The sequence below is a fragment of the Carettochelys insculpta genome, chromosome 1 (genome assembly GCF_033958435.1).
Source record: "Carettochelys insculpta isolate YL-2023 chromosome 1, ASM3395843v1, whole genome shotgun sequence".
NCBI classification, from domain to species: domain Eukaryota; kingdom Metazoa; phylum Chordata; order Testudines; family Carettochelyidae; genus Carettochelys; species Carettochelys insculpta.
The window spans coordinates 50,484,942-50,507,556 of record NC_134137.1 but is presented as its reverse complement, the minus strand read 5'-3'; the positions used below and the strand labels follow the sequence as shown (position 1 = coordinate 50,507,556).

General features: G+C 45.3%; 1 protein-coding gene across 1 annotated transcript in view; it reads left to right on the top strand.

The window, feature by feature from the left end:
* The window catches only part of FLT3 (fms related receptor tyrosine kinase 3), a 114,089-nt gene that overhangs the window by 11,845 nt on the left and 79,629 nt on the right, over positions 1-22,615 (top strand). Inside the window, exon 3 of the mRNA XM_074982251.1 lies at positions 8,350-8,500. The gene's annotated coding sequence lies outside the window, so the exon portion shown is untranslated. The remainder of the gene's footprint in view (positions 1-8,349; positions 8,501-22,615) is intronic.

Genomic DNA, 22,615 nt, shown 5'->3' with positions numbered 1-22,615 from the left:
AAAGATTGGATGTCTTGATAAATAAATCAATGCCCTAAAGTTGATTCATCACAAGATGAAAGTAGCTATTCTGAGCAGTATTGGTTCCCAGAGTGAATCTTTCAAAGTACAAACAGGAGTCAGATATGGCTGCACCATCGTCCCAACCACATTGGTTATTTTTGCCATTGTTCTTTATCTAATTGCTGGGAAGCTCCCAGATGGCATTGAAATCATTTATAGAATGGATGGAAAGCTGTTCAGGCTTAGCAGGCTGAAAGCTAAAAGTAAGATGTTCCCCACATCTGTCATGGAACTTCAGTATGCTTATGATAATGCAGTTTTTGCCCACTCTGAGAAAGATCTTCAAACTAACCTGACTGCATTTGTCAATGCTTACACAAGTCTTGGTCTCACCCTCAACATCAAGAAGGCCAAAGTGCTCCATCAGCCCTCTCCAAATAAGGTACCACAAACTCCATCTCTTAAAATTAATGGAGAGGTACTGGAGAAAGCTGACCATTTCCTCTACCTTGGAAGTCATCTCATCCAAAGCAGATATTGATGCAAAAATCCACTGTCTGAGCTGTGCCAGTACAGGCTTTGCTTGTTTATAGAACATTTTTTGAAGATCATGACTTTCAAGCAGACACCAAATTTCTTGTTTATCAAGCCGTTATTCTCCCAGTATTGTATGGTTCTGAAACCTGGACAACTTACAGACATCATTTGAAAGTCTTTGAGGGGCACCACCAATACTGCTTCCACAAGATTTTGAAGATCAAATGGGAAGACAAGTGTTCCAACATTTGTGTTCCAGAAGAAGCAAAGGCCACCAGTATCAAGGCAATGATCGTCCATCAGCAACTCTGCTGGTCTGGTCAGGTTGTCTGGATGCCAGACCATTACCTCCCAAAACAGGTCCTGTTCTCTCAGCTGGACGAAGGGTACCATACCGTGAGAGGACAATGGAAGCATTGTAAGAACTTGCTGAAGGATAACTTAAAGAAGTGATATATTGATACTGACACTTGGGAAACACTCACCCAGGATTGCTCAACATGAGGAGAAGTTCTACACAGTGGTCCCCTGCATTTTGAACTAACCCATCAACAAGCTGAAGAGGACAAGAGGCACAGGAGGAAGGAAAAACTGGCTTCCCATTATGATCAGCAGCCTCCTGCTATACCTGGAAACATCTGACCTCACGGTAATAGAACTTGTGATTAAAGGATAGGCATTATCAGCCACATGAAGAGCCACAGCTCCCATGAAAGATGATCATACTTGGTAACAAGTGATGACCCATCATCATCAGAGCAGGGGGTTTCAACCTGTGGTCCACAGACCATGTCTAAAATATCCAGTGGCCCACATGTGCAGTCAGAGTTTTTTAGGGATCCACAAATGAAAAGAGATTTAAAACCTCTGACTTACAGGATATACTTATGAAGTTTGTGCACAGTATCAAGCTGGGAGAGGTTGCAATTGCTAAAACTGGAGTAATGGTCTCAAATAAATAGGAACAGATTCAGTAAGAACAAATGTAAAGTACTGCACATGGGAAGGGATAATTGATTGCACAAATGCAAAATGGAAAATGACTTTTTAGGAAGGAGTACTGTGGAACAGGATCTAGGGATTGTAGATGTTCTCAGACTAATTGTGAGTAAACGGTGTGACACTGTTGCAAAAAAAGCAAACATCATTCTGAGCTATATTAGCACACGTGTTGCAAGCAAGACATCAGAAGTAACTCTTCTAGTCTGCTCAGCACTGATAAAACCTGAGTAATGTGTCCAGTTCTGGGCACCACCCTTCAGCAAAGATATGAACAAATTGGAAAAGGTCCAGAGGAGAGCAAAAAGTTTTAGAAAACACAATTAAAATTCTAGAAAACGTGACCTGCAAGTTGAGAATTAAAAAACTGGATTTGTTTAGTCTAGAGAAGGGAAGACTAAAAGTGTGTGGGGGGAATGATAACAGTCTTCAAATACACGCAAGGTTTTTGTAAAAAGGATGGTGATGCATTCTTTTCTGTATCTAATAAGGATGGGACAAGAAGCAAAGGCCTTAAATTGCATTAAGGAGGATTTAGGCTAGACATGAGGAAGAACATCCTAATTATAAGTATGGTTAAGCACTGGAGCAAATTACAGCCTTAGAGAGATTATGTAATCTCTATAATTGGAGGTCTGGAGAGGTCTATATAATACTTAGGCCTTCCTCAGTGTTGAAGACTGGACTAGATGATTTATTGAGGTTCCTTTCAGTACTACACTTTCTGATTCTATGGATGTGTTGGGGTAGAGGAAATGAACAGCATAAAAGTTTGTTGTCATAATCTATAGAGATGTTCCTCACATTGCAGTACCTTCTCTGAGTTCCCAGAAATCATATGTTTTCTCTCCTGTTTTCAGAACGTTTTTCATACACGTTCATCTGACTTTCTCCCTCACTCTTCCTCAGATCCTTTCAGCTTCCCATTTCCCACCACGTCATTCTTAAAATTGTCTTCCACATTAAAGCCCAACATAACAGTCCAAGTCAACATCTCCAAATCTTAATGTTCTATTCACCCTCTTCTCCTGAAGTTCTTTATGACTTTTTCCGTGCAATCCTCAATGTGTAAAATCCACTCCTTGTTCTGGCCCACAAAGTTACTACACTCTCATTTAAATCCCTCCTAACTATTGTTTTCCATGTAGTCTATAAGAACATTTCAGCCAATGTGAATAATAAACAATTCTAGACATTGCTTCTGGGTTTCATAGAGCATCTTCACTACATTGAGTTTGTCTTGCTTAAACTGCAAGCCCATTGGGGATTGTCTGTATTTTGTATCTTGAATAGCGACAAACATGTTGTCAGTGTTACACACTAAAATAATAATAATGAAATGATTAATAATAAGACATTTTGGAACTATGCCATCCCCTCTAACTCCAACAAAGCAACAGCATGAGAAACAATAAGTTGTAATATGGGAGCCCTACCTGAAACAAGCAGCTTTAATTAGCCAAGTTCCACCTTTCCATCCATTTCCAATGGACATGCCAAATTATATGAGTAATTAAGCTACAACCTCAGGTGCATATGTGAAGAAGATTATGGGGGTATGATTTAGACGCTAGAGCAAAGGACCAGGATAGGCTAATGGTAAGGGCCCTCCTTTCTTATTTCAAATTATTCTCTATTCTCTCTGTGAAAGTGGGCAAGTCAGAAGAGTTTTTTGTACTTTAGACAAGCAAGCTGTGAAGCAGGCCACACTAGGTCCTCACAGCAGCTGTAGCTAAGGGCAGGTCTGTACTACAATGATAGGTTGTTCAAAGCTATGCAATTTGAGCTGCATTGGGGCTACATGTACACTAGCCCCTTCTTTTCGTAAGCAGCATGGTAATGAGCGAGGTCGGAAGATGCTAATGAGGTGCTGCCATGAATATGCAGTGCCTCATTAACATAACGACAGCCGTGGCAATTCCAAAGAGCTGCTTTCGAATCATGCACTGCCTGTGTAGACCAGGGCCTTTTGAAAGGACCCCCATCCCCACCAGTCTTCGAAAGCCCCTTATTCCTAAAAACAGATAGGAATAAGGGGCTTTCGAAGACTGGAGGTTCTTTCGAAAGGGCCCCGTCAACAAGGGCGGCATGTGATTCAAAAGCGACACTTTTGAATTGCCATGGCTGCCATTATGCTAATGAGTCACTGCATATTCATGGCATTGCCTCTTGAGCATTGTCCAAGCTCGCTCATTACCATGCCCCTTTCAAAAAGAAGGGGCTAGTGTAGACATAGCCTAGTAGAATAACTCAAATCAGCATAGCTTAGATCTTCTTACCGAGGGTGGCACACTGTGTGGGCTTGACAGAAAAAACTCTCCAGTTGATTCCCCTTATCTCATTCTGATGGAGTACCAGAGTTGACAGGAGAGTGATCAGCGGTCAGCTTAGCAGATCTTTATTAGACTTGCTAGATCAACCACTGGTGAATTGATTGCGGCAGCTTTGAGCCACCCCAGAGTGGAGACAAGCCCGTAGTTTTAGCTTTCCTATGAAAAGTGATAGCTTCACACACACACTCATATAAATTGCTGCTTTATTACTGTTCCAGCTCCGCTTTCATTCATAACACATGGTGATATTAGAAGCAAAAGTCCAGAAAGGTCTCATTAAGGGTGTGTCTACACTAGCTGGCTACTTCAAAGTAGCCAGCAGAATGTCAAAATAGCGTGAGTTGCATCTACACACGCCATGCGCTACTTTGACGCTGCAATCGATGTTAGGTGGTGAGACGTCAAAATCACGATTCCTATCAGAAGATGGCAATAGCACCCTACTTCGAAGTTAAACGTCAAAGTAGGGTGTGTGTAGATGATCTGCATCCCACTACTTTGAAATAGTGGCGTCCTCCATGGCGGCAGTCAGCTGAGAGGTTGAGACATGCTGTCCAGCCCCTTCAGGGCTCTATCATCACCATGCACAGCAGCCCTTAAAGCACCATGGACCCGGATATCCTGTGGCAGGAAGCTGAGAGTGTGCAGGCAGCAGCACACGCATGTAGCAGCCCTGCACGTCCTCCACGGACCTCAACCTGCCCAGCAAGCACCCATGGTATCCAGCCAGCCCCCAGAGCGCCTACAGAGCTCCCTCCTGAGGGGACCCAGAGTCCCCTAGCAGCTAACTGGGGGGCGAAAAAGTGGCAGGGCCCCTCCTGAATGGAGGCCAAGCTCAGACCTGCTGGGGCTCTGGGGTGAGGAAGAGGTGCTCCACGTGATGGAGAGCAAGCAGCGGAATGCAGAAGCGTTCTGCCGACTGGCTGAGGGCCTGGCTGCCCAGGGTCACCCTGCCTGCACTCCAGATCTTGTCTGGAGCAAGGTGAACAAGCTGCAGCAGGGTTACACCCCAGCCTGGGACTCAGCCAGCTGGTCTGAGGCTGCCCTGGTTGCTTCCCCCTATTACAGGGAGCTCAGGGCCATCCTGGGCCCCTGGGCCACCTCTTCCCCCCAGGCCACACTGGACACCACGGCTGAGGAGTCCCAGCAGACTTCGGAGCCGGAGTCTGGCCCAGAGGTCAGCCCTGCACCCCGGGGCCCACCCAAGGAGCCATCTTTTGGGAGTACCGGGGAGGGGTCCAGCAGCAAGGAGGGGGGGCTCCTCATTGATCTACCCTTCCAGAGCACCAGCCTGGCATCCACCCCCTGGGTTTTCCCCGACCACGGCAGTGGATGGTCAGGTATATACCCCACAGGGCACGCACCCCTGGGCCACAGGGTGGGGGCACCAGACATGACCAGGGGCCCCATACACCCCCAGCGGACCCCAACCCACAACTGCCCAGACACAGCATGGTTCCAGGACGACAGTATGGCCATCATCACCTGTCAGCACCCACACCCACAGACAGCGCCGTGTACTGACCACCTGGGGTGGGGACCCATGCAGTGGGGCCACCAACAGGGACACCGCACCCACAGACGGGGGACAGAGGCCCAGCACCCAAGGGGGAATGGTGGCCATGGGCCAGGGCACGGTACTAACAACATTCCCTTCCCTCTCTCCCCCTTTCTGTGGCCGCACCATCCGAATCCCCAGGCAGCCAGGCACCCTCCATTGTCCCAGAGAGCCCACCAGAGGTCAGGCATCGCCAGCACCTGGGGACCCTGCCAAGACCAGGACAGGCGTGCCACCGCTGGACCCAGGGGTGGCCCCCTTGCATCCCCAGCTCCTGGCGGCTGTCCAGTGGCAGCTGGAGGTGGCCGAGGAGAGGCTGCGCTTCCACCAGGAGGAGTCCACCTGGTGCTGGGCAGCATGGCAGGAGTTTATGGGGATTTTCCGGGACATAGCCAGGTTGCTCCAGGAGGCTGTGGCCCAGCTCCTGCCCCCTCACTCCACCCCGCTGGCCTCCGTGCTGCCCCATCTGATGCCTTGCCTGCTGCTCTGCCTGCCTCGCCTGCTGCCCTTCCTGCTGCTCCACCCAACACCCCACCTGCCAACCCCCCAGGACTGGAGCCCACTGGGGCTGAAGACTGGCTGGGGGAGGCATTCTGGCCCTACCTGCCAGTCCTCCCGGCTCCCAGCCTGCCGTGCTGGGGGCCGCAACCCAAACCTGCCAGGGGTCATGACCCCCTACCCCCACCCCAGAGTGATGGGCCAACGGCTGAGCTGTCCGCTGGCCCCCCATGTATGTAGTTGTCCCTCCATTTATATATTGGTTCCAGTTTGTTTTGCACATACTACTAGACAGTTTTATCAGTTATTCAATAATCCACAATTTTATTTTTCAAAGAACCCTGTGAGACTTGTGCTTGTCAGGGGATAGTGTGCAGGTGGTGGGGGCAGCATGTGGGTAGTGGGGGCAGCATGTGGGAGGCCTGCCAGGGAAGGCCAGGGAGGCGCTCAGGGGGCCCCCTGATCAAAATAGGCTTGCAGGGCCTTGCGGACCTGTAGCCCCTCCTGGTGGGCCTGGCAACTGAGCGTGGCTGCCGACTGAGGGAAGCCTGTGCCAGCGTCGACTGCCTACCCCGGACAAAGGCCTCCCCCTTGTTGTCGGCGATGTTGTGGAGTGTGCAACATGTGCCCACACCTGGGGGATGTTCTGGAGGCCGACGTCCAGGTGGGCGAGGAGGCACTGCCACCGGCCTTCAAGCAGCCGAAGGTCCTCTCCCCCACCTGGCAGGCATGGTTCAGGTGACTGTTGAACACCTCCTGGCTGGCACTGAGGTGGCCGGTGTACGGGCGCATGAGCCAGGGCTGGAGGAGGTAGGCCTCATCTGCCATGAGACAGAGGGGCATGGTGGTGTCCCCGACAGGGATCTCCCTCTGGGCAAGGTAGGTCCCCAACTCCAGCCGGCGGCTCAGGCCCGAGTTCCAGAAGAGGCAGGCGTCATGTGTACAACAGGACCAGCCCATGTAGACATCCTGGAAGCAGCCCCGGCTGTCCACCATGGCCTGCAGGACCATGGAGTGGTTGCCCCTCCGGTTTATTTATCATCCCCTGCTGTGGTCCATGGCACAGATGGGGATATGGGTCCCATCTAGGGCCCCGAACTAGTTTGGGAACCCCGTGGCAGCAAGTCCTGCAACGGCCACGTCCAGGTCCCCGACTTGGATGACCCTCCGGAGCAGCAAGGCATTGAGCACACAGACCACCTGTGGGGAGGAGACACAAGCGCCCATGAGGGTGTGAAGGGTGTCCCTGGTCCCCCCAGGAACCCCCTTCCCGGGCACCCCCCACCCTGCCCCTCCCTCCCCAGGCCCCCACCTGGCCCCCTCCCTCCCCAGCCTCCTTCCTCCCCAGCCCCAAACCTGGGCCCCCCTCTGAGGCCCCCCCACCCCCCAGTGGGTGCATGCCCAGGCCTCCTTACCTGCATGACAATGGCCCCGACCATGGCCTTTCCCACTCTAAACTGGTAGCCCATGGAGTGGTAGCTGTCTGGAGTGGCCAGCTGCCAGACAGCTATTGCAACTCTCTTCTCCACAGGTAGTGCGCACCGTATCCAGGTGTCCTGTGCCTCAGTGCAGGGGTGAGCTACTGGCAGAGCTCCAGGAAGGTCTGCTGGTGCATGCAGAAGTTCTGCAGCCACATGTTGTCATCCCACTCCCCCATGACCAGCTGCTCCCACCACTCTGAGCTGATGGGGTAGCTCCAGAGGCGGTGGAGCACCCGGCGGGGGAGGAACAGGGGAGCCTCATAGTCAGGGGTGTCCCTGTCTGCCCCCAAGGAGGGCTCCCCTGCCAGGAGCTGCTGGGCAGCATCCTGTGCAACACCTAACAAGGCACTTGCTCCCCTGGTGATAACCTGGAAGTCTTCCAGCTACTGCTGCTGCTGAGGGTCCATGGCTGCTGTGCATTGCACTGCAGACCTCGTGCTGTACAGGCTGGGTGTGTCTGGGAGGGGCCCTTTAAAAGAGCAGCTTGCTGTCCCCAGAATGGCTAATCCACCCTGTGCCCCCTTCCACAGGCTTTCCTGGCCCCTTATTTTGAAGGAGGGCGCTTGTGTGTGTGGACACTCTGCTTTCCCATCCGGGGCGTCCCCTTTCGACATTCCCCATCACTACTTCGACATTGAACATCGACGGTACCAGCCCCGGAGGATGTGTGGACGATACGCATCAAAGTAGCCTATTTCGATTTAGTTACTTTGAAATAGACTACTTCAACATAGTGTCCTAGTGTAGACATAGCCTTATAAGAGTTTTAAACTGAGCAGGTCAGCTGATAATTGCAGATGAACTAAGTCATAATCATCTGGAGGGGGATGCCCTCACTAAGTTTTAAAATTTTCTCCCTCTTATGACAAATGGCACTGCGTGTTTCCCCAAGATATTTAGAATCTCATTCCAATTTTTAATTTGAATCTTCCTCTTTCAGATTGTTCCAACAGCCTGAATGATGCACCTCCCTAGAGCAACGAAAAAATGACGCAGACTTGAGCCATAGACTGACCAACAGAAACAGGATTTGCTTCAGAAATTGGATTTTAGTTAAATGGCCAAAAGCTAGCTCCGTCCATCATGGTCACGTATGTATCTATCAACACATATGAGCTAAGGATTGAGGGAACATGAGAGAGAGAAATAGTGGCGCTGACAGATCTCTAGTCTGATCGGTAAAATACAGCTCCTTCAGCAATGATCCTTGCAACAGCAGGAAGAGGCTCCTTGTCCCTCAAAGAGGCCCCTTATTCCCTCTCTCACAACCATTTCCTTTGGATTCAGGTCTTGATTATATATGTTCTTGGGCCTTCCTTCAGCTTTTGAAGAAGTGGTTTCGTGTTGTAAAGGTTTGTGGTTACTGACGCGCACCCTTAAGAGAGCCACCTGCAGCACTCAGTTTCACTCAGTTGGGTCTGGGGATTGCAGGCACCAGTCAGGCAGGGGAGTCTCCGGCACCAGCAACCATGAGACCACATCAGTCCAGCATCTGCACCAGCAGTAGCCCTCTTCAGCTGCTTGGTAAGGGGGCACAGCACAAATCCTCCTCCTGTCCTGCATTATCTCATTCCTTTCTCCTTTTTTGTTCTAACTTCTGCAGCTCCACTCTCTCCCACCATCTCTCCCATTCCTTTTCTCTTTCCCCTTCCCTTGTTCTTTCACTCATTCTCTCCTTCCTTTCTCCTCTGGCCTTCCTCTCATTCTCTTCCTTGCATACTATTCGCTCTCCCATGCCTCTCTGCCTTCACAGTCTCCGCTCCCTTTTTGCCCATCCTCTGTAGGCTTTTGGTTTCAGTGCACCCAAATTCACCTCATGTATGAGGAAAGAGAGTTTAGACTTGAAGAGTAAGTGATTGTTTTCCAGTGAAAAGGATGCTAATATAGACTTATTTCAATATAGGGTCAATTTCTTAGCTAAACTTCACATAGAATGGCACAACAGAGTAAGACTTAATATTGCATTTGTGGGTTATTTGATGTTTTCAAGTAAATTGTGTTGTTTTGTTTTTTATGTTCCTGGATGTAAATAGAAGAACACATCATACTAAAATGTAGAAACTTCTGCCTGATTCATTGCTACTGCAAGGTGTTTAGTTTTTAAAGACTTAGTTTGCTGTTTTCAAAAAATTATTTCAAATGTTTTAACTGTTAGGAGAAATGGGAGACCGCACTTATTGTAAGTGAGATGCTTCCAACCTACTTTACTTTGTCTGTAAAATAAGTTTTCCTTTCTTGCAATGAGCTAGATCTAGTTGTTACTCAGTTCAGGATTGCAAATCAGGAGACTGGCTTTTTTCTGGCTCTATCATTGCTCAGCTGTATGGGAAAGTCATTTAATGATTTTGTTTCCCCAAATGTAAAAAGTGGATAGTAAAATTTACCTGCCTTCCAGAGCTATTAGTAGGTATAATTCATTAAGGTTTGTAAACGTATTTGAGATATGCCAGGGGAAGGTGCAATAGAAAAGAAGAGGATTATTTTATGATCTCTTACTGCTGCTGACTCTAATAACATGCGTATCGGGCAAAATCTGTTTGGGTTACATTTTGATGCCTTTTCTTCTAAAATCAAAGTTAGCAAAACATCCAATTCAGGTCTTTGTTAGTCTATTACAGTGAATTAAAAACTGCATAATGTTAATATTAATTGTTATTTTCTATATTACTGTAGCCAGTGAAGCCAACAGCTGCCATGGGCCCTGGGGCAAGGTGTGGGGGCCCCCAGCTTTGCACCCCCAGAAGGGGCAAGACCTTGGTAGGAGTGTGGCAGCCAGCCTTCAGTAGTGCTTGGACCATGGCACACTCCTCCCCACAAGTCCTCGGAATCATGCGGTGTGCCCAGCGCAGTGTTCCAGTACTCTGGAGTGATTCTCTGGCCTCTGGGGCAATTGCCCCCTTTGTTTCCCATCACCCCCTGTTGGCAGGCCCCACTGAGTTAAATGTTGTATGGACAGATAGTGAAAGATATTCTGTGCCCTGAAGACAAGACAGACACAGGATGAGAGACTGGAGCTATTGTTGTCTTAATTGAGTAACATGGCTAATAGTGTAGCTATGTGGTTTGGCAGTTGAAAAGTACAGCAGGATTTTCAGTGAAGTTGTCTCTGTACATATAATAATGTGGTTGGTTTTTTTCAAGTTATTTTTATAGAAGGAATTATGATTTTAGTGAGTGATAGTGAGATTCTTAAAAATGAAGTAGCTATTTCCCAAGGCTTTGTAAAGGTTCTGCAGAAGTTTGAAGTGAAAATAAATAACTTAGCAGGTCCAAGTCTGACAGACTTTATCCAGCTGATGTAACAATGTCATCATAAAACTGTATTTACCCAGCAAAGAAACATTGAGTTATAATAACATTGAGAGACTCTAAAACTAAGATTTTTAGGAAACTATAACATTAAGACTCCCACTCTGTTTTTACCTCCTATATCTGTAGTTACAGAACTCTTAGAACAAAGAGTGTCCTACACATGTTATTTACTGCAATAACCCAGCAGCAAGAATTTGGAAAGGAATCCTGAAAAGATTATAAACCATAGCTTGTTTGTTTTATGACAATGAAAATCTCTTCATCTTATTGCTTTTCTTGCCATCCTGACCAGACTAGAGCCATATGGTTAAAGATAATATCTAGGGTGAAATTAGCTTTATTTGCACAGGCAAGTGAAGCTCAGAGAGCTGGGGAATGGGGCTACTGTGCAGTTGCCTTCCCCATCTTCACACTGTGATTTATGGGATGGAATCAGTGCCCCTCTGTGGCACTTGTGAGTATGAATATCACTGAACACAGATTCCTCTCTGTTACTATTGAACCTGAAACTGTGTCCAGTGCAACCTATGTGGAGCTGACACAGAGAACTCCATGTGGCTTTAGTAGTGCCCCTCTCCATGTGACCTGAATTGTGAGGAGCATGCGATGCAGAAGGATTTATATGTTTGACTCCCCAGAGTGAATTTCACCCTTAGGAAACATTTCTTAAGTTATAGTTCATTTATATTTGCTACATCCGCTTTTCATAGGGCTGCCTGGAGTTTTATAAATCAAGTTATGAGTGAGTGATTTAGGCCCCAAACTTTCAGTGACGTTAATGGACATTTTGCGTGAGTAAAAATACAAGTTCAGGCCCTAAAAACTTCCAAATGAGACAGCAGTTTCTCTGATTGCACAAAACCTGAAAGATGATAACACTGATGACATATATATCACAAAACCTACGCAAAACAAAACCAAAGTGTGTGACATTCCTGTGGGGGAGTACCAGAAGAGTCTGGAGATTTCATTTCTATTTTTTTAAGCAGACACCAGAAACACTTAAAACCTAGTTTTCTCCAGAATTCATCAATCTCTCTGTAATGCAAGGATTATCTCTTTTATGAAACAATAGATAAACATTCCAGAAAGTGTTCAGAGACAGACTCATGCCTTTGCCAAAAATGATAAATCAGCGAGGCAGAATCACGTTTTATCTTGACTACACTCTCTCTCTCCTGATATATATTAAACCTTTATGCACGCCAAGTAATTCTTTTTACAAGACTACTACATACCTGCTGAAGCACAGTGGGATCTCCTGGACCACAGTCTATTTTTGCTTTGTAATACATTGCCTAATCTTTTCTGGATTAAAAATTTAAGAAATATTATTTCTGATCTGAAGAGTCTTGAACCTAAAGAGAATTATTTGCATTTTTGCAACCAAATAAAATGAATTTGGTCTAGCCATGTTGTATTTCTTTTGACGATGCACCATGGCATTTTCATTTGCACTTTCTGGTTATCTGAGAAACCACAGTTTGCCCAACTTTCAAGCGTATAAACGTTTGGGAGGTAGTTTGGGGTACACCTAATTACCATGGACTGGATGCTGTTCCTGGTCACTGGCATCCATTCTGGGTCTGTGCTCATTAATAGTGAAGACCTCAGTGGGGGGAGCTGCAAGTTCCTTGCGTGGCTACACTGAGTGGAGTTCTGCTACCAAAGGGAGAAAGTACATCCCAGGGCTGAATCAAGTCACAGGATTAGTAAACTACCCTAAACTACTTTTATTTAAGATATGTAAAGATCTTGCAGAATATAACTTTCAAAAGAGCACAACATAAAATAGCAAAACCAGTATCATTTAAACTAGTGGGGGGGGTGGTTCTAGAAAAAAGGGTGCTGTAACTCAAGTCTGATAATTCCTCATAGGGGTTAGAGTGTTCATCTTTAATGCCCTGGTTCCTGTACTGCTGCAAGGTGGTGGGGCTCCTGCCCTGGTCCCTGTGCTGCTGCAGGACCGGTGGAGGCTCCAGCCCTGGTCCTCGCCATTCTGTAGGACCGGTGGGGGCTCCTGCCCCGGTCCTTGCGGTGCTGTGGGACTGGTGGGGGCTCCTTCCCCATTGCGGCACTGCTGCGGGACCAATGGTGAAAATTTTTCTGGTATTCTCCCAGAAAAAGGTGCTGAAACTCTGTTCCTGTGTGGTCCACCAGAAAAAATGCCCTGATTTAAACCCATTCACTCATTCCTGATGTCTTTGCCATTTTGCTTTGCCAAGTTGAAGCAATCGGTAACTAAGAAAATTTTCTCAAACATCAAACATGTTCACTGAAAAACCTAGGTACATGAGAGTAGCAGTAACATCAGTGATAACTGAATGGGAGAAAGTAAAAGAATGCTGTGGAAAAGAATTTCCAGAACAACAACAAAAGTGGAACAGCTATAGAAGATAACAAAAAGGACTAGCATCAATTTCAGGCTCACAAGACAGCAATGCAAGAGATCAAGGACTTCTCAGTTGCAGTGATCAAAACTTGTATAATAATTAAGAGGAGAGTGGGACTCAGCGTAACTGGGCTGCAGTCAAGAACATCTAAAACCTGTATTTCTGAGTGATCCAAGAAGACCCAGCTTTTGATTCACTTTAACCATGTCTACACTACAGTGATCTTTCGAAAGATGGTCTGCTGGAAGATCTCTTCTGGAAGATCTTCTTTCGAAAGAGTGCGTCTACACACAAAACAGCAGATCAAAAGATCAGTCCACTGTTTTGGTAGAGAACATCCATACAGCCCCTGCTCTTTCAAAAAAAACAGTCCAGGAATCGAAAAGTCCAGCACCATGAGGACTGTACTTTCAAGAAAAGGGCCCATGGAGCATCTACATATGCTTTTTTTCAAAAGAAGCTTTTGAAAGGTGGTGCTCTTCCTGATCCAAGAGTGGAAGAGAGTTTCTGGAAGAAGAATTGCATTCTTTTGATTTTGGATCAAAAGAGTACATTTTGTGTGTGGATGATCCGCATGTTCTTTTGAAAAAGGGCCTAATTTTCTGAAAGACCTTGCTAGTGTAGACGCAGCCTTTATGTTTAACACTGTTCCTCAGTTTCTTCATGTATCCTCTCAGAAATCCCCTCAGGAAACAAAAATATAAACACAATGCAAAATACTGAATGAGGGACTGTTTCTCTCTGCAGCCCTTAGATCTAATAGGGCCATTATGTTTGATGGATAGATAATCTTCTTTTTCCTGCCATACTTCATGGAAGCTAAAAGGTTTAAAAGACAAGATAGCTACTGTGTGGATGTCTTCCACTCAGTTCAGTCCCAGCTAGTATCATAGGATCATAGAATCATAGGGCTGGAAGAGACCTTAGGAAGTCATCTAGTCCAGCCCCATACTTCAAGCAGGATCAACCCCCACTAAGTCATCCCAGTCAGGACCTTGTCAAGCCGGGACTTAAAACTCTAGGGATGGAGAATCCACCACCTTTCTAGGCAATGCATTTGAATGCTTCACCACCCTCCCGAAGAAGTAGTTTTCTTAATATCCGACCTACTCCTCTGCTGTAACTTCAGACCATTGCTCCTTGTTCTGCTGACACCACTGAGAACAGTTTCTCACCATCCTCATTAGAGCTCCCCTTCAGGAAGTTGAAGGCTGCTATTAAATCACCCCTCAGTCTTCTCTTCTGTAAACTAAACAAGCCCAAATACCTCAGCCTCTCCTCATATGTCATGTGCCTGAGTCCCTTAATCACTTTTGTTGCCCTCTGCTGAACTTGCTCCAGCACATCCACATCCTTTTTATACTGGGGGCCCAAAACTGGACACAGTATTCCAGATGTGGCCTCACCAGTGCCAAACAGAGGGGAACAACCACTTCTCTAGATCTGCTCAAAATGCTCCTCCTAATGCACCCTAATCTGTTGTTAGCCTTCTTGGCTACAAGGGCACACTGTTCACTCATATCCAGCCTTTCATGCACCGTAACCCCGAGGTCCCTTTCCACTGTACTGCTGCTTAGCCAGTCAGTCCCCAGCCTATAGCAGTGCTTGGGATTCTTTGTTCCCAAGTGCTGGACTCTACACTTCTCGTTGTTGAACTGCATCAGATTTCTTTTGGCCCAATCCTCCAATTTATCCAGGTCACTCTGGATCCTATCTCTACCCTCCAACGTATCTTCCTCTCTCCCTAGCTTTGTGTTGTCCGCAAACTTGCTGAGGGTGCAGTCCAGTCCCTCATCCAGGTCATTAATACAGATGATGAGCAACACTGGCCCCAGAACTGAGCCTTGCAGTACTCTGCTTGAAACCACCGCCATCCAGATATTGAGCCATTGACCACTACCCGTTGGGCCTGACTGTCAAGCCAGCTTTCTATCCATCTTATAGTCTGTGGATCCAATCCATACTTCTTTAACTTATGGGCAAAAATGTTGTAGGAGACTGTATCAAAAGCTTTGCTGAAGTCAAGGTATGTCACATCCAATGACTTCCCCATGTCCACAGATCTTGTTACTTCATCATAGAAGCTAATCAGATTGGTTGGGCAGGACTTGCCCTTGGTGAATCCATGTTGGCTACTTTTGATCACTTTCCCCTCCTCCAAGTGCTCCAGAAGGGATTCCTTGAGGATCCTCTCCATTATTTTCCCAAGGATTGAGGTAAGGTTGACCCGTCTATAGTTCCCTGGATTGTCTTTCTTTCCTTTTTCAAAGATGGGCAGTGCGTTTGCCTTTTTCCAGTCATCTGGGATTTCTCCCAGTCTCCAAGAGTCTTCAAAGATAATGGCCAAAGGTTTGGCACTGATGTCTGCCAATTCCCTCAGTACCCTTGGGTGCATGAAATCCAGACCCATGGATTTGTGTACATCTAATTTTTCTAGATAGCTCATAACTCATTCCTTCCCCACAAATGGCTGCCCTGCACCTTTCCATACTGCATTGTCTAGCACTGTAGTGTGGGAGCTGTCTTTGTCCATGAAGATGGAGGCAAAAAAAAAAAAGCATTGAGTACTCCAGCTTTTCCTACATCACCTGTCTCTAGGTTACCTCTCTGATCCAGTAACAGCCCCACACCTTCTCTGATAACCCACTTATTGTTAACATGCCTGTAGAAACCCTTCTTGTTACTCTTCACATCCCTTGCCAGCTGAAGTTACAATTGTGCTTTCACTTTCCTGATTACTCCCCAGCATTCTCCAGCCATATGTTTATGCTCTTCCTTAGTCAACTGTCCATGTTTCCATTTCTTATACGCATCCTTTTTCAGTTTAAACTGACCAAGGATTTCCCTGTTAAGCCAAGCTGATTGCCTACCCTATTAGCATTTCTTACTATGCAGCAGGATGGTTTGTTCCTGTGCCTTCAGTAAGACTTCTTTAAAATACTGCCAGTTCTCTTGAACTCTTTTCCTCTTCATTTCCCAAGGGATCCTGCTCATCACTTCTCTTAGGGAGTCAAAGTCTGTTCTTTTGAAACCAAGGATCTGTATGTTACTGATCACCTTTCTTCCTTTCGTTGGGATCCTGAAATCTACTATCTCCTGGTTGCTGCAGCCCAGGTTTCCCCCTACTCCTATTTCTCCTACTAGGTCTTCCCTGTTTGTGGACAGCAGATCAAGTTGTGCACGGCTGCTGGTTGGTTCCTTCAGCACATGTACCAAGAAGTTATCCCCAACAGTCTCCAAAATCTTCCCTGGATTGTCTAAACAAAAAGCAGTCAAGTAGTACTTTAAAGACTAGCAAAATAATTTATTAGGTGAGCTTTCGTGGGACAGTTGTGTTGGTCTCCCAACAAAAGTCCGGTGATTGAAGTCTCCCATGAGAACCAGGGCCTGTGATATGGAAGCTTCACTTAGCTGTCTGAAGAAATCCTCATCTACCTCATCTCCCTAATCTGATGGTCTATCACAGACACTAACTACAACATCACCTCTGTTACTTCTGCCTCTGAGCTTAACCCAAAGACACTCAACTCGTTTTTCAACTAGGATAGAGAAGGAGCATCTGTTGCTATTTTCAAGGTGCATTCTTGGAAACCACACTGCTTAAAAAGCAAACAAAACAGAAAAAATTGGCTGCAATGTGTTGTACAGTAGAACGATAACACTTCCTGGGGCCCTGTCAACAATGTGCATTTGCCATGTAGATGATCCATGTTTTTTTTCCAGCAAAAATCCGGTTTTGCCAGGAAAAGATACTCATGTAGACATGGCCTGGTTCACTGGGCAGCCCTGTTTACAGAGCTTCTGGTCAGCCATTCTGTCTGGAGAGGGCCTGTTAGCCTGGTTGCTCTCTGTCAACAGAGCAGATCACTCTTCCAATCCACTTTTGTGTGTAGAAGTGATCTGTCAACAGAAGTTTTACCAGGAAATCTCTTCCAACAGTAACTTCTGTCAACAGAGGCTTCTTGTGTAGATGTGGCCTATAGCTTTAACTGTGTGAAAAGGTTTTCTTGATCTGTGACGTATAATGACAAACACTAACTGGCTTACACTGTGCTCCTTTATAGTGTGAGCACATTTAATTTACATTCACATAAGTATTTTATAATAACAATTGTTTTCATATTTATCTGGCTCATTATAGTAAGCTAGCAGATTGACCTGGTGTTGCCTGGGCCCTTAATTAAGTTGTTTACAAAATAAAAGGAAGCGTACATACTTTATTTAAATGATCATACTTTTCAAAAATATAGTGTTATTTTTATGAAATTAATTTTTATTTTCGATTTCTTAGAAATAGATTGTTAAAATTTGTCTGTTTAATATTGTCAGTAAATTTTTAAATGGAAATTCCATCAAGTGTATTTTTTCTTTATCCCTATAAACTATTATCATTCATTGTGTTTTAACAAAAAGGGGTATACTGTAGTCTTTTTTGTTTGTTTGTTTGTTTGTTTGTTTGTTTTCAATAACATTTTCTTCTATTAGCCAAAAGCACTAATGTAAAACAAAGAATTAGGAACAGGCCTGGTTTCCAGATATTAAATCAATATTCTGGTGATGCAATATTTATATAACTGTAATGCCCAGAGGAGTTAACAGTCGAAGAACAGGTCTACAGAGTTTGTGCACCTAACTCATTTTTAGTTATTTAGGTTATAAGTGATTTAGTTAAATTTTACATAGACAAGTCTTCAGATGCAGTTGCATGTAATTTTTGTTAAGAAAAAGTGGAATGCAAATCCTTAGCTTACAGTTAGAGAGAGAACTGGTTAAACTAGTTGTGAGCAGTGAAACTATTCATAAGTTCAAAGACATCAAAAGGGTGCATACATATTCAATACACACTGCTCTGTCTGAAGCAAAGCCCATAAAAGAAATATGCAGAGGGGATTTGATTATAGTGCGTAAGGAATAGTATGCATGTTACATAAACAACTTAATTGTAAGAGGTCAAAGCTGGCAGAGAGAAAAACAGAATGGATGGAATCCCAGTTTCACTAAAACTGAGGGAAAAATTCCCATTGACTGTAAAAGGGCTAGGGTTTCAGCTAGCATGTCTGCCTCAGACTAAGTGGGCGTATCTTCCAATGACTGTCCTGCTGCTTTCTCGAGGACTGAATTTAGCTCATACAGTGTATGACAGTCCAAGTAGGCTTTACTTTCTAATGGAGAGGGAGGGTGTAAATTACACTCGATTAGACTTCTTAATCTCACTCTTATTCTCAAAATGAAAAGGGTACTATATTATTAGGATTATTTTGGCACACACTGATGAAAGGGAGCTGGATTTTATCTAATCAGACTCCAAGCTCAGCACCTCAGAGGCTTAGAAAGGGAGTTTATGCTTACCAGGCCTAATGTGTATTTTTCCATGAAGGTGAGATGCTTATCTAAGACTTTTATCATTTCTTGTCTTCACAGTCTGATCTATCATTGGTTCTATCAAATTTGTGAGTTGGGCATCCCCCCGTACAGAATTACATGTACACTGGATTGTTTTGTTTATTGGTTTATATTATGAGCCTTGTTGCATGTAAAGATCTGTCACTGTTATGTAATGGGACCAAAAAGCAGTCATGTAGCTCTTTGAAGACTAACAACTTAATTGATTAGGTGATGAGCTTTCATGGAGCAGACCCACTTCTTCAGATCTGAACTTTCCAGTACAGCAGTATCTCCAGATCTGAAGAAGTGAGTCTGCGGCACAAAAGCTCATCATCTAATAAATTATTTTGTTAGTCTTTAAAGTGCTACTTGACTGTTTTTAGTGTTGTTAATATACAGACTAACACAGCTGCCTCTCTGTTACTATACAATGAAATGATCTGGTATTCAACAGCAGGAACCAAATCCTGCTGAGAATTCAATGGCTGGGGTGGTACAGGAAGATGAAAATGGGAAGTCTTCCTTCAGCCTCAGTGCATCTCAGAAGCAGGGCAAGATCTCCACCTAGTGGTAAAAGAGGTCACTGCCACTGGTCCCATCAGTGCATCAAGGAGTGGGACCAGATCTTTAGCAAAAATGCTGTGGGTGCAGATTTTTCCTTTTACGAAACAGTGATAAGGTGCATGCATCCACTTGCCTGTTTCACCCAGAGCTGCTGAAAGGGGAGGCAAAGAAGGCAGTTGACCCAGGGGCCTAGCATTTAAAAGGGGGCCAGAGCTCCAGCTATCATCTCTGCTACTTTCACAGAATCACAGGGCTGGAAGGGACCTCAGGAGGTCATCTAATCCATCCCCCTGCTTCAACCAGGATCAACCCCCACTAAGTCATCCCAGCCAGGACCTTGTCCAGCCGGGATTTAAAAACTTTGGCAGTGCCCAGAGCTCTGAGCCCCTTTGAAGTGCTGTGGCAGCATTGCTCTGCTACTGCACGTGGTTCTGAGGGGCGTCGGGGGGAGGGGGCAGTACCACAGTCCAAACAACGTTAAGGTCTGACTTCCCTAGTCACCGACTCTTCTTCCCTCGGCCCTCCCACTTTTGGAGGTGCAGCGCCAGGCCCCTTCCCACCTTGCCCCAGGGCCTGTAAAAGCTGTTGGCCCCACTGGTCTCACCCTTCCGCCGAGAAAATGTTCCCCAATCTTGATCTAGCGCTATTCCCTTGCTTTCCCTCTTTGCCTTTCCCGGCAGTAAAGAGTATAATGGAGAAGTGGAGCGGAGTAAAGTAAATTTGCTTAGCTAAAGAGCCTAGGTGATAGTTTTCTAGACGTTTTGTGCAACTTTTCTATGAGCTGGGCATTGTTTCATGCATAATCTGGGTGTCTGGAGAAAGTCTCACAGAGCTATTTTAGTGGGAGGCACCAAGAGCTCTTAAGAAGACAAGATTCTGCATTACCTAGTCGAGAATGAATGTTCCAAATAGTATAAGTAATGTGGAGACTGAAAAAAAGTGAAAAAAGCCAAAGCAAATGCAAGGAATTTGATTGGTTGAAAGGAAAAAAAGTGAAGTTTCAATACAGTGCTTTGAAGAATAAAACTGTCAGTCTTTCTGTTCTGTTTTGGGTCAGTAGTATGCAACAGTATAGGCTCCTCAGGTGATATCACTACCTACCCTGCTCTTTTCGCTGGCTTTCTGTTCAATCCTGGTTCAGAGTCAGCCCCTCAGTGCTCATCTGCAAAGTTCTCCATGGGATTGTTTAGATTTACCTCATGTACTACTTTATGGGCTTGTCCACATTTCAGAAGTTGACTTCTTTGAACATGATTGTAACTGAGTTAAATGACACGGTGTTGTCCATGAGACTTGCCATTGTACACCAGAAAAAAATTATGTTCACTATTATGACAGATAACCATGATTATTTATCAGTGATTAAGCCCTGGTGCTAACACAGCACAGAACATGTTTTGTCCTGGCCTATAGTGATCAGCAACACTGTGGTCGGCAGCGCCATACCCATGTCATCTAACCTGATTTCTTACAATAATGTTCAAGCACTATATAATTCTGTTACATAGAAAAAATCCTAATATGAGGCCATCCTCTGTGACAGCTATGTTCCTCTGTAACAATGGGGCGCTTTAAATAACATTACAGGGATGGGTGTAAGAACCAAGACAGGTGGGTAAGTGGATCTGAGGAAGCGATACAAAACACAGTCCTGTCTTAGTGGGGAGAGAGGATGTTAGAGGTATATTGCCCTGCGGGAGCACGTGTGCAGCTCTCCGAAGCTAGAAAGCTACTTCAACATGAGTTTAAGATGGGGGAGAATGGATCCTTCATTACCATCCCTGTGGGTGGCTTCCCCCTCAAGAGTCAGCCCCTGTGCTCAGAAAGCAAAGCCAATAATTGAACCTGCCCATGTTATAGGAGACCATATCGGTACCACCAACTCAAAAGATCAAAAATCTTGAGATGGACCAGCTCATGGGATCAAAACTCGTGAGTCAGATTCCAACAGATTGTGAGATTGGCCACACAAATTATTTGTGGGAAGTTCTATGATCATCTAGTCTGACCTGTAGAAATGAATCTATGAATAATTGGGTCATCAGTATGGCCAACTCTGATAGGATATCTCGTATTTTTCTTAAAGCCCCTCCTGACTCATGATATTTTAACGTTTGTGGTTGGCAATACCGTGTCGTTACTAGTAAAGTCTGAAACCTCCCACCCATATATTTTCACTGCAGACCTACTAGTTTTCCCAATAACTAAATCATAACTAACCTGAATGAATCTTTGCCTCCCATATATACTTCCATAAAGTGTTCCTGGAGCAAAGACCCTTTTTGGCCGTTCCTTGTAATTACCTTCTCTAGCTTTTCTTCCTCTGTGGGTTCAGATTATGCTGGAAAGAACATTTAATATAATTCCAGGCTACAGGCAGGTAGCCTTCAAGACTGTTTACATGATCAAGAGGATCAATGTTGAGCTACATAAATCAAAACTACATTTTAAAATGCTACTTAGGTTACAAAGTCAAACATGGAAAAGTTAGAATATGCCAATTCTAGGGTGCCCAAGCAGTCTTAGTTCCGCTGCCTTGTGCATTCCTCCTGTGCACTGAATGAGGCAAGGGTCCTGTGGAAAAGATAGTGTGTGGTCCTGCCTCCACCATAGTGTATTTGCAATAGGATTCTTTTGTTTTCTTTTCTCTGCGCCTCCTCCCCTGCAACAACTGGTTGAGCAGCTCCCAGGTAAAGTGACTGCTGCTGTTTTGGCAGTGGTATGAACCTGGCACTTTGGAATGTTATGTGGTCAATTATTATTCCTGAAGAACACAAGATATGGTAAGGATAATTTTTAAAAGTTTATAACCCAGCAAAAGATAAATAGAATTTCATGGGTCAAAGAAAAGGCATTTCATTGGCCCAAGGGCATTTCCTCTGCTAACTGTCAAAGCCTGTTGCAAACGATGGCAGTATTAATTGAATTCTTGACGAAAAGGTCACATATTAACATAGGAAAGGTCATACTGGGTCAGACCAATGGTACATCTAGCCAATACCCTGTCTTCTGACAGTGGCCAATGCCAGGTACTTAAGAGGCAATCAACAAACCAGGGCTATTATTGAGTAATCTGGGTTGAGCAAACCTTTTAGGTCAGGCCCCACTTTTCATCTCTTCAATTAGCAGGGATTTCCCCACCATGCCACATGTCTAATGTTGCCCAAAATGACAGCAATTTCAGTTAAGTTCATACGGGGAAAAAAAAGAAAAACCTTTCGGCACATGTCAGACAATAAGTATGTAGAATGTAAAAACTTTATTAATCGCTATACAAATATGAATACACAGACGTAAAAACATTTCACCATTTTAATGAGATGGATGAGCCTGAGAGCTAGCAGCCAATCATGGCTCACCCCCCTGCTTTTGAAATTTAACACTCCCAAGGGGGCCCACCGGCCACTTTGCTCACCCCTGTAGTAATCCATTCCCTCTTGTCCACTCCCAGCCTCTGGTGGGCAGAGACTTAGAGATGCTCAGAGCAAGGTGTTGCATCCTGATCATCTTGGCTAACTGCCATTGATAGACCTGTCCTCCATGAACTTCTCT